Below are 12,037 nucleotides of genomic sequence, written 5' to 3' on the forward strand. Positions count from 1 at the left end.
GGGTGGGGGCAGAGATGGAGAGAGGGGGGCACAGAGGGAGACAAGGGTCGAGTGGGACTAGTGCCCACCTGGCTGGCTCCCCCGACAGCATCATGGCCCTTGGCAGGCTCTTCCCTGGAAATGGGGAGCAGGGTCCTCTTAGCTGCCCTGTGGAAATGTGGGGTGCTGGAACCCTAGAGGCAGCTCCTTAGGGCGGTGGGCCCACATCAGCTATACCAACATCAGGAGGTTTTATTTTTTATTTTTCACGCTTGAGGCCAATAAGTTAACTGGTACACTCAGCTCACATGTACCCAGAAAGAGGCATTTGTGGATGTGTGTGCACGCTCACATCCAGAGGCACTTTTTGCACACTCAAGTGCAGGAACACACACACATTCAAGGGCTGGCACAGATGCACTCGAGCATGCACATCTCCCGACAGCTTGCACAGGCAAGTGGCGGGGTCCCCAGGGGAGCTGTGTGAGCAGCGGTGTGCAGAAATGATTCAATCACCACGCACATCTGCAGCTCAGATCCCCCGGGGCGAGCGGTGCTGGCAGCAGGGGCGGCAGCGGGGTGGGTGGGGGGGAGGGCTTACCTACAGCCTGCAGAGCAGAGGCTGCGTTCCAAGACATGGCCAGGGCCAGAGAGTTTGGGACCTACCCACTGCTCAGCCTGGTGGAAGAGAGAGCCTGGAGGTCCAGGGGATGCTGGAGGTCTAGCCCCTTTACCAGTATTCAGAGTCCCAAGAGGGACAGATGTCATGGGACAGATGTCATGGGACAGATGTCAAGTGACCCGCCAACCTTGCCTATAATGGTGTCAGCCAAGGTCCTCCCTGGCCTGGCCGCCACCTCCCACTACTTCAGCCCCGTCCCGTGTCCTCCGCATGGGGTTACTCCCTTCATCCTGGACCATGCTCTGAAGATCATACCCCTGTGTCTTTGCCTCTGTCCCAAAGCCCAGAATTCCTGGCCCCCTTCATCTATCAAGGCCTGAGACAATCATGACCCTCTTTGCTGGTTTCCTCCAGCATAGCCACTCACTTTCATTCCTGCGCCCCCAGTGTCCTGCTCACGCACCACCTTGGTGATACCAGACCAGGGGTATGTCTCTGTATCTGTCTCCCCCACCAGCTGGGCTGTTTTCCAGTTATGGATTCCTAGAGCCTAGCCCAGGGCCTGGTACGCAGCAGGTGCTCAGCGAAGCTCACTGGATGGTTGGATGGATGGATGGGTGGACAGGTGAATGGACGGCCAGCGCTGGGCATACACGTGACCCACAGTGGCAAGAGCTGAAAATCCAAAGACCCGGCCCCAATCAGAGGAACTCTGGCCTCAGAGAGCCTCCCATTAACCCATCTAAGCTTCCCGAAGGCTAATGCCTGTACGTTTGGTGGAAGAGGGAGGATGTTAGGTGGTCTGTGGGCCCAACTTGTACATTTCCACAGTGAAGTGTTTGGACTACAACAGTGATCACGCGTGAGCCGGTGGATATAATTATTTAGCATGAGGTGAAATTGGGAAGCAATGGCAGACCTAAGTGCGTTAAAGAAACACTTTAAACATAGTGTAGATGGAATGAAAGCGATGGAGGCTATGGAAGCACCAATCTAATCTGAAGATGCTCCTCAAAGTCTCAGAGGTAAAGGAGCAGAAGCTCAGAGAGGCGCAGGGGTGGCCTGAGGCCACACAGCACATGGCTCCTCCACTCCTCGATGGCCTGCACTGGGCACACCGCTTGGTGGCAGAGAAAGAGAGCAGGATTGAGCAAAGCCAGTCCGAGGAGAGTCACTCTGTGTCCTAGCGCAGGGAAGTCAGGGAAGGGCAGAGGGACAGGAGATGGGAAGGGAGAGGGAGGGAAGAGGCAACGCCAGGCAACTGACCAGGACCAGCTGTTCCCCATTCTTGGCCCAGCAGCTGGAGCTGGCCCTTACCCTGGGCCAGCAGGAGGCCTCACACAGGGTGAGGCTCCCCAGAAAGGGGATGACCCTTGACAGTCAGACCTTCCCAGCTGAGAGGCCCTGACAGTCAGACCCCTGAGCCTGGGGTTCTCAACTGTCAACCCGGAAGGGGCAGCCCTCTCCGCGCCCCAAGGCTGAGGAGTTGAAGGGAAATTCTGATTTGGACAACAGCTCTTCCCCATCCAGTTCCTGCCTCCTCGACTCAGGGAGTGCCCCCCTGCCAAGACGCGACAAGGCTCCAGCTTCCTGGCCGCTGGGGGCAGAGGCTTTGACTTGGCACTCGAGGCTCCTGAAAGGGTGGGCCCACTTCTCTCCGTGACCCCATCTCGGAGCACCCGCCCCTGGTCTGGAGGAACACCCACCATCAATGGGGGGTAATGGGACAAGACGACGCACCCTCGCCATTCAGAGTGGGGGCTTCCTGAGGGCTGGCCCTGCGGAGCCGTCGGACAGCCTGTTCTGGAACCCATGTGCTAATCCAGAGGGCGGGATAACTTCCTTGCGAGAACATGTGTCAGTACTGCCCTCACAAGAGTGCCAGCCTGGTCCCAGCTGCACTTGGGTGTGCCTCATCCCTCCAGGCCATGTGATGACCCCCGGACCCTCCTGCCTGCCCCCTCCTGGCCCCGCCCAACTCCATGACCTCACACTGAACTTGCTCTCACAACTTCTCTCCCCAAACGGCCAAGGAAGGCCAGATTCAATCCTGGACAAGGTCACGGGGTTTTCTCGCATCCCCAGGGCCGTGCTGCCTCTGCCGTGTGCTTCCTCAGAGTGGGAGGAGAACCCGAACAAGTCCCGAGCTTGCTTGCACGCGGCAGACGTTAGTCTCTGTCTCACCCCACCCTGTGCCTCCAAATCCCACACCTGCCGAGCTGTTCCAGTCATCAGGACGGTACGACAGAAGGGGATACCGGCGCTCAGGGAGGTCCGCTGGCCAGCTCGAGGTCCCACTGCTGTGAAGTAAGCAGTGACAGCACTGGGACCCTGGTCGATTACACTCTCCATCATGCTTTCCATGGGGATGCGGCCAGCCTTCCTCAACTTGACGCTTCCTCCCTGGCCCCAACTGCCCCACACGTGACGAAGGTGCCTGGAGTGCTGAGGACGGTGCAGAGACAGGGAGTCGTGCCTGTGCTGCCCCATGCCGGGCCTGGGACATAGGCTTGCCCCAGGACAGTGGTGCTCAGGCAGTGGCCTTCACCTGGCCCTGTCTCGAGGCTCTTGCCGGCAATTCTGAAGGCTCGGATGGGGAAGCATGGGGACAGTTCTCTGAGGACCCCTGTAGGCCAGGGGGTGGGATGAAGCTGGGGATGGAGCCAGGGGTGGCCAGGTGAGACATCTCCCCTACCTTCCATACCCACGGCGGGCACAGCTGATCAGCCACCATTCTCTTCCCATTGAACCCAGACATGGCCAGCCAATCCTCTACACGCCCTTCGCCCGGCCTTTCCCAACCCACCTGGCACCGACACAGGAGGAGACAACTTCGGGGCAGCCCCACCTTTGAAAGGGGTGTGAACAGAGAGGCCCAGCAGGGGAGGGCTTAGCCTTGGGTCACCACCCCCTCGAGGCATGAGCAGAAATCCCCACTCAGGCTTCTCAACGTCTGACTTTGAACTCTTTCCCCTACACTGGAAGTCAGAGCCAGGCTCTTTCTGAGCTGAGAGGCCACAAAAGGACCACTCAGGTGAGCCAAGTTTCAAGTAACCCATACCATAGCTGCTGTCACAGCAGCTTGTGAACCACTTTGTAGATGAGAATATTAAGGCTCAGAAGGGGTGGGTAATTTCTATCCAGTCACACAGGGAAGTGGGGCCGACCCAGGACGGTAGTTCCTCCCAAGCCTTGGCTTCTGTGTTTACTGTGTGTGCCTTCTCCTTTAGCTAGTTGCTATGAATGGTCAGATTTTTTTTTTTTTTAACTTCTCAAGAAATAAAAAGCTAAGGACGGAAACAAAAGAACCAGAAAGCAGATAATTATTTGCACTAAATGTGGTAGATGATTAAAAGAAAAAACCCAAAACAACAACAACCCAACAGTCTTCCTGCCTTAGATCTAGAAGGGATCCTCACATCTGCTCAGGCCTATCCTAACATTTACAGATGAAGAAACTGAGGCCCACGGCAGGGGTGGGGTGGGGTGCAGTTGAAGCAGAGCCTTGAAGACCCCACTCTGGGTCAGAGATGGGGCCAGGGCTCACACCCACCCAGGCCTCAGGAGCCCTAGCTGCCCCGAACTCAACTCTCTCTCTGCCCCTCCCTGTGTCTGTGCTCCCTGCGGCACGGATGCCTCACCCCGGGGCCTGCTGGGGGAGCTGAGGCTCTTCTCCCACTGCCAGCACCTGTGGCTTCCCTGCAGAATGACCTCGAGATCCCCAGGCCTCTTGCGGAGATTCTCGGCATCCCAGCTGGGTTAAGGCTGGCACACTGACCCTTCAAGAGTGCCCGCCCTCTGGCTCTGGAAGGCCCGGAGCACAGGGACTGAGTTGGCTGGGTCTGGTGCCTGTCATCTGGTCTGTACTCAGGGAGTTGCTGTGTGGGAGGCTACTCAGGGGCTGGGCCACACCCGTGCCAGGCGGGGGGAGGGGGCCTTTATCCCTGGAAACTTCCGGGCACAAACCAGGCATCCTACAGGCAACCTGAAGACATGTTTCCTGAATGTCAGCTAAGAGACAAAACTCACACCAGGTGTTCTGAAGCCGAGTGTTGCAACGCACGCTGGTCGTTCAAGGCGCTCGACAGTTCACAGAGCACCGGCGTCGGGACCTCCTTTGGCCCTGAGCCCCTCATCTTACACACGCAGTAGAGCTCAGCGGTCAGCATCACCAGGCTGCCTGGGTTCAAATTCCGGCTCTGCCGCTTGCCAGCTTCTGGACCTGGGGCAAAGCGCTACCCTCTGTGTGCTTCAAGCTCCCGGTGTGTAAAACGGAAGCAGTAATAACAGAGCCTGCTTAGTTCACTGAGCTGGGGAATAGGAAGCCCGAGCACACGAGTGTTGGCGCTACACAAGGCCCAGGTGGGCCTTATCGTCTGTCTCCATCACAGGCAGGAGGAAACCAGGGCCAGAGAGGAGCCCGTGCTTGCTGGGGGGGCTGGGGGGGGTGCACCGCCCTAGACACTAAAGATCTTAAACCTTTTTTTTTTTTTAAGCGTATTAAAAAAAATCTAGTTTTTAAATCTAGTTGCAGCAACATTTTAGGCACAAGTTCAGTTTTACAACATCAAAAGGGGCTGTGCTCTGGAAGAGGGGGTGGTGAGGGGCTGTCCCCCCCCAACTTCCTCTCACATAGGCAGCCCTGGGAACCACCCCGTGGGCTCAAGAAGGGGCCTCTGAGGAGACAGGTGGCTGAGGTAGCCCTACACCCACCGATCAGAACGCCAGGTTGAGGAGCTGAAGGGCTCTGTCCAAGTGGCAAAGGCAAGTCGTGGAAAGTTCCAGATGGAAGGTGGGTCAGGTTGGCCCTTCACAACATGTGAGCTGAGCTCTGTTCCTCCCAGGCGGCAGCCTGGACACCCATGAGAAGTCTGTCCAGGTGGGCAGTGTCACGATGGAGGCAGGGAAGCCAGAGGGAAAACACTGCCTATTCTGGGCAAAAGGGGGTGGAGCCCTGCACACCCGGGATGAGGCTGCCCGCGGTCGGTTCCTCAGAAACCAGGCCCTTGAGATCCTCCCTAAACAAAGGATTCTCTGGTCTGATTAGTTGGAGGCAAGCTGCGTGTATTCTGCCCTCTCCAGGAGATCACGAAGGCACTCTCCCCTGCGAGCGCCTTGAAGAACTGGGTTTTTCCCAAAGTTACTAGATCACAAACCACTTTTTTTCACTAAACACACTTGAAAATTCCATAGAACTAGTTTTCCCAGGAACTGGCTTTGAGAAATTCTGACCTAAGGGAGGGTGGCTACAGGGTAGAGACCAGGCGGCAGGAAGGGAAGGGACAGGAAGACAGGCGGGCTGGAGGGCTGAGGGAGGGGGACCAGAAGCTGAAGTGTCTGCGGGAAGAGAAGCCACAGGGCACCTGTGTCAAGATATGAAAGCCACCACCCCTGAGGACTGGGGCCCTGGATTCTGAATCCAGTGTCACGGCCAACAGGATACGCCCAACCAACCTGGAGCCTGCCCCGGGGTGGGTTGGGGGGGGACCCTCAGCTCTCCCCGCCCCCAGCAAGGCTGGCCTGGTGGACGGGGCGGGGGGCGGGGTGGGGGGAGCTGCCCAGGCCAGGGCAAAGGCCAGAGTGGAAGGTCACATGAGCCGCCTGAGGCAGAGACGGGCTCCTCCCCCGCCCCACCCAAGCCAAGAACTGCCAAGGGAGGACACAGGCCAAGGTGGCCAAGAAGGCCAGAGTTCAGAGAACCCGTGAGGCCGTGGGGGTGGGGAGCCCTCCGGCAGCCACTCGGAAGCCTCTGTTGGTAGTTGTGAATAATAATGAGAACAAAATTAAGTATCCGCTGTGCGTCAGGCAGCACATTTGGCGTTTCACGTGCATTATCATTATAACGATAAAACCGATAAAACCGAAGGAACAGTGCCGAGCGCCATCTATGGACGGGAAAAGGGCGACAGGAAACGGTGAAGGAACTCGCCCCAGGTGACAAGATGGCAGAGTTGGGATCTGAAGCTGCACCTGTCAGGCCTCGAAGCCCAGCATCCGTCCCCTAAGCCAGGCTCCCTCTGCACCATCCTCTGCACCATTGCAGAGGAGCCAGCCCCACATGGCCCCGGAAGAGGCCTGCAGGTCAGTTGTCCCCAGGTGTTGTTCTCTGCCAACTTGCTCAGCTGTGCCCAGCCCAAAGTGGGCCAGGCAGGCAAGAGGTCTGTTCTCAGGGGGCTCCTGGCCCGGGGGGGTCCCAAGCATGCCAGCACACATGCAGTGCCATGGACATACAGTTGGCCTTCCTGGGCCTGTTTTCTCAGCCCCTGAAGGATGGGGCTGATTGAGATGTCACCAAGCACCCCTAAACCCCTGAGGGTCACCAAGGGCACTCGGCATGCCCCTGGCCTTTCACACACATTACTTCATTTAATCCTTACACTGACCCAAGCAGTTGGGCATCATTGCTCAGACTTCACAGATGAGGAAATGGAGGCCCTGAGAGGTTATGTAACTTGCCTAAGGTCATACAGCAGGACAGTGGAATTCCTGGGATGGGAACCTGGGTTTGATATACTTCAAAGGCCTCCCCAGCCTGATGCAGAGCTAGAACAGAGGACAGGGGAGGGATTCCTGCCAGGCATGGGCCCAATGCCACACTGTGTGACCACAACATTCAGCCCTTGGACTGTCTGGCCTTGGTGAAAGGGGTGGGTGAGATTGTTTCTAAGGCATTCTCTAGCTTTAATGCTCTGGCAGGAGGTTGAGGAAGAAAGGATTAAAAAAAAAGTGAGATGACATCTCTGCATTCTAGAAACCCAGAATCCAGGCAAAGGCCCATGAGCTATACCAACCCACCTCCTGGGAGCACCCACCACGGGGGCCGGCCTGGGGAAGACTCAGGGCTGGGCTGGGGGCATTCCCACAACTCTCTGGAGGAGGAGAGGTAGAGCCAGACCCCAAGGGCCAGGGGCGTGGCTCCCAGCAGGGGCGGTGGGACTGGGCAGAGGGCTAAGGCAGTCGGGGGTGGGGGGGTGGGGGGAGTGGTTACTAGGAAGGGGCAGGGAAGGCCTGTCTTATTTTGGAAAAACAACTGCATGCTCGGTCTCTTTCTGAACAGACCCTGGCCAGTCTGGAAGGGTGGCATCCAGGTCCTTCTTAAGGGACAGGGTACGGAGATGAAGCAGGACGCTCACAATTCATCTGCTTTTTAATTAACTCGCCCTGCTGCCTTAAGTGATTCCCTGCTTACGCTCATTCTTTTGAAAATTCCAAAGTGCTATTTCTGACCTGTGATTTACTATTGCCGTACGTCTCTATAAGCAGTGTTTTAGCTTAAGTGCCAGTTGCATATTAATTACAAAGTTAATTATGTGCTGCGTAATCATGCTGTAATTCATTAGTTTACCCTACACTCTTAGAGCCTCATGCTAATAGCGAGATCTGACAGAGGGTTTCAGGAGTCACCGAAAAAGACCTGTTGAAAATCCAGCGTGGGGCCGAAGAGGACAGGACACATCAAAATGGCTCTTTGGGACCCACATGCTTGACCCGGCGCTGGGTCTTGGGTCCCTTGATGCTGATCTCGGGGACAGAGTGCTGTGCCCTCATTGCCTGGGGCTCTAAAGGCCCCTGGCCGCCAAGTCCTGCCTGCAGACCCTCTGTGGCCAAGGAGAGGACGGTGGAAATCCCGGCCGGCCCCCCGCTCTTCTCTCCCACCCCACGGAAGTGCAAGGGCAGGAACAGAATTTGTTTAAAATTACTTACGGAACAGAGAGTCACTTCTAGGTGGAAAATTAACTGCTCAGATCACCAAAACAAAGAGGCCCTGAGAGCGGGGAGGGGGTGGGGGACAGGCCCGGGGTGGGCGTTGGGAGGAGGAGGGTCTGAGACAGTTGTTCAGAGGGGGAGACCCAGGCCCAAGAGGGGCAGGGGGGTGTCTGGGATTTGGAGCAAGGTCCCCTCACATCCTTTCCCTTCTCTACCGTATCCCCCAAAGCATTCGGGGCTCTTGAAAGTGAACACTGGCCACCTTTCTCTCTCCCTCCTTCCCTGTGTTGGCTTTGTCTCCTACTAAGATGACACACAGGGTCACTGTGGTCTGGCCGGGAGTCCGGACCCCACTCCTTAGATAATCTCGAGACTCTCTGAGACCCAGGTGCCTTGCTGGTGCAGCTGGGTGAGGGCCCCCTGCCTCCCTGCACAGGGTCGGAAGATGGATGGGAGGGAAATGCGGGCTCTCCAACCCTGCCCGCGCCTGACCACTCTAGGTCCTCCCAGAGGACTCTTTTCTAAGAAGAACCGTCTTGGCCTGGGCCCCTGGGCCCCAAGCTGTCAGCCGCTGAGGAACCACCCATGACCCTCCAATGCCATTTAAAAGTCAATGTGAGGAAAGCCAGGCCGGCTGCAACCCCCCACCCCCCCAAATCTGCAGATCAAATTTCCAGCCGTGAGGGGACACGAAGGCTGTGACCTATCCCGGACATAGCGATCTGGTGGCTGAGACCCTCTGCTTTCCAAATATAAACCTGCTTGTTTTATTTCTGCTGACAGCTGAACAAAAAAAAATGTGGAAGTCCTTCCCCTTCTGGCTCCAGTCAACAAGAGGAGAGAAGGACTCCGAGCCCCAGCTGGCATGGGAGGAAGATAAATAAGAAAAAACAAAACACGGCCTTGTGCTACAGTGGAATGTTTAAAAAAGAGGTGAAAAGCACAAGGTCAGGGGCAGATTTCATTTTCTATCATTTCAGCAGGCTCGGGGAGGAGGTGGGATGCTGCCGACTCAATAGTTTCTGGGGAATCAGTTTTGGAGGGAACTTATTTTTGGGAGGGGGGAGAGGGGGTTCTTAACAGCCAAAGGACTGTGGTTTCCTTTTCCAGGGAACACACTGGTTTCCCTGGCAACAGAGAAGTCCAGCCTCCAAAGTTCTGCCGGGAGACGAAGGCTTGGCCTGGGATGCTCCCAACAATTAGCCACGGCCAAGGCCTTACTGTCCTGCTCTCCTGGGCCGTGAGCTGGGGGGTGGGGGGGTGGGGGGGTGGGGGGGAGGGGCAAACAGTGGACCCTGGTCCCCTTCTCTTCCCCCTACCTTTGTGCACACAGCTACTCATCCTCAGATCACTGCTTCCTAGGGCTTTAGGACGGAGCAAGTAAAAATGCCAGAAACAGCTTGGATACGAGCCTGTATGTGACAGCACCTGAGGACCCCGAGGGAGCAGTGAAAGCTCTGGGGTGGACGGCCAAGGGCCCAGCAAGGCTGAGCCTCCTGTCAGGCACGCTTTGGCCTCGTGCGGCTGGCATGGGGGAACTGTATTGGAAGAGAGCAGGTCCACATTTCTGAGCTCTTTTCCTTCCACCCAGAGTCCCTCAAGGGGGTCCTCAGTACCTCCTGCATTTGGGGGCCCATCTTCCCAGAAAGGACCATTTAAACACCTGGCCAGGGAAGACACCCTCGGTGCACCACGTGTGGATGGGAGTGGCAGGCCGGTGGGAGGAAGAAGAGGCATCCAGGGGCCCTGCCGTTGCAGTAGAGCACTTAGCCGGCTGCCAGGGCCTGTGCTAAATGCTCCACACACATCATCTCATTTAACCCGCCCTCTACTTGCCCGGCGAAGCAGACACAGCTACTCCTCGCTGGAGGGGTCTGAGGGGTCAAGTGACCTGCCCAAGGCCACCCACTAAGAGATTGGCAGAGCTGGTAGCCACACCTGCCAGCCCCCAAGCCTGTTCTTATGCCAGGGGCAGGGACAGGAGAGTGGCCCCGGCTGGAGATTGACTCCCCTGTTGGCAGAAAGGAGACAGAGGTTCCAGAACTCACCCCTCCGTTCCCCTCCTCTTAGCCTCCCCCAGCCTCTACACATTTCCCAGGAAGACAGGCCGAGGAGAAGAGTCACCTGGAGGCTCTGAACCAGGGGACAGACGTGGCCTGAGGGCCTGATATCATGTCCTTCCTAAGCTCCATCTCCCTTATGCCCAGAACAGCCCCATGAAGTAGACAGAGCGTCATGGTCCCTTTCATAGATGAGGGACTGGGGGCTCAGTAGCATGCCTATGTTCACACAGTGAGCAAGAGGGAGGGCAGGGATTTAATCCCAAGTCTGAAATACAGACACCTCTTAACTGATGACGATGATGATGGTGACGAGTAGCCAGGCCCACCGGAGCTCATGCGATGTGCCTGTTGTATTTAAAGCATTCTACACATATTAGCTTATTTTATTCCTCAACCATCCCATGAAGTACATGCTATAATTCGTTCCATTTCACTGATGTGGAAACTGAGGCACAGAGCCCTGTAAGCAATATGGCTAGTAAGGCATAGGGGTAAGGTCTGGACCCAGCCAGGCAGACTCTTGAGCTCACACTAGTAACCCACATGATATGCTATTTCTCTAACCACTGGGACATCCTGCCTCCCAGCCTTGAGTGCCTGATTCTGGATGATTCTGGGAGGCAGGATGTCCCAGTGATTGGGAAATAAGGCTCGGCAGCAGTTGGGGACCTGCGATTTTCCCTTCCTAGAGCTCAGCTCCCTAGAGAGCTCCTTCTCCCATCCCAGGGAATGGCAGGCAGGAGCCGGACTGCATTTCTGTGTGCATGTGTGAGCGTGCGCGTGTGTGTGCCTCAGGCCCACGCTGTAGCCGGGTGTGCACGCAGCTGATTTATAACCCTCAGAGAAAACAGAATTGCAAATCTCACCCACAAATCTTCCCTATCGAGGTACTTGTGACAGGCAGACATGCCGTGAATTCCCAAGAACAGGCAGGCCTTCCCCCAGCCTTGGCTCCCTCATGCTCCCTGCTCCTGAAATGGGCCCTGTTGGGAGGGCCAGCTCAGCCCAGGGAGAGGCTGCCGACCTTGTGGCCCAGTTCTGCTCATCAGAAATGCTGGCTCCTGAGCCATCCTGGGCCTGAGGAAGCCCCAGAAGGGACAGGTGGTCCCACCCTGCCGGTCCCACCGCATGCTAGCTCTCACACTACAGTCCTCACTCGTCAGGTGGTGAGAAGCAGGGCCTGTTAGCACCCGCAGGACCAAGAAGGGGGACCCTAGCTGACACTTACCGAACATGCACTTTTTACCCCATCATTCTGCACTAAGTGCTTTTGGTTTGTCTCAAGGCTCAGAGATGTTATGCGACTTGGGCTCGGACCCCAGCATAGGCAACCTGATTCCAGAGCTCCACTGTGTTCCCTCCAATCTTCAAACCCATTACGGGCCCCTGGGCCCCATTCCTGACACACAGACACTCACTCCAGTTCTCTCCAGAGAGGATAATGGGGCACCCAGGTTTGGCTCTGGCTGGGGTCACCCCACGGGTGGGTGAACCGTCGGGAAGATGCTTCCAGCTTCCGCACACCCTAACCCAGGGCAGCCATACTCCAGGCCTGGCTCATACCCGGCCTCCAGACCCAGTTCCGGGGGGCACTGTGATGGCCAAGCAGAAGAGGGACACTGCCCTCCCTCTTCCTTCCACCTTGCCCCACAGAGCCTTCCCCAGC

At 56.8% G+C, this 12,037-nt stretch overlaps 1 protein-coding gene across 1 annotated transcript in view; it reads right to left on the reverse strand.

Moving 5' to 3' along the window:
- LOC308354923 (zinc finger MIZ domain-containing protein 1-like) overlaps positions 1-12,037 on the reverse strand; it is a 139,027-nt gene that overhangs the window by 20,126 nt on the left and 106,864 nt on the right. The gene's annotated exons all lie outside the window — the stretch shown is intronic.

The sequence above is a fragment of the Martes martes genome, assembly GCF_963455335.1.
Source record: "Martes martes genome assembly, chromosome: 14".
Classification (NCBI taxonomy): Eukaryota; Metazoa; Chordata; class Mammalia; order Carnivora; family Mustelidae; genus Martes; species Martes martes.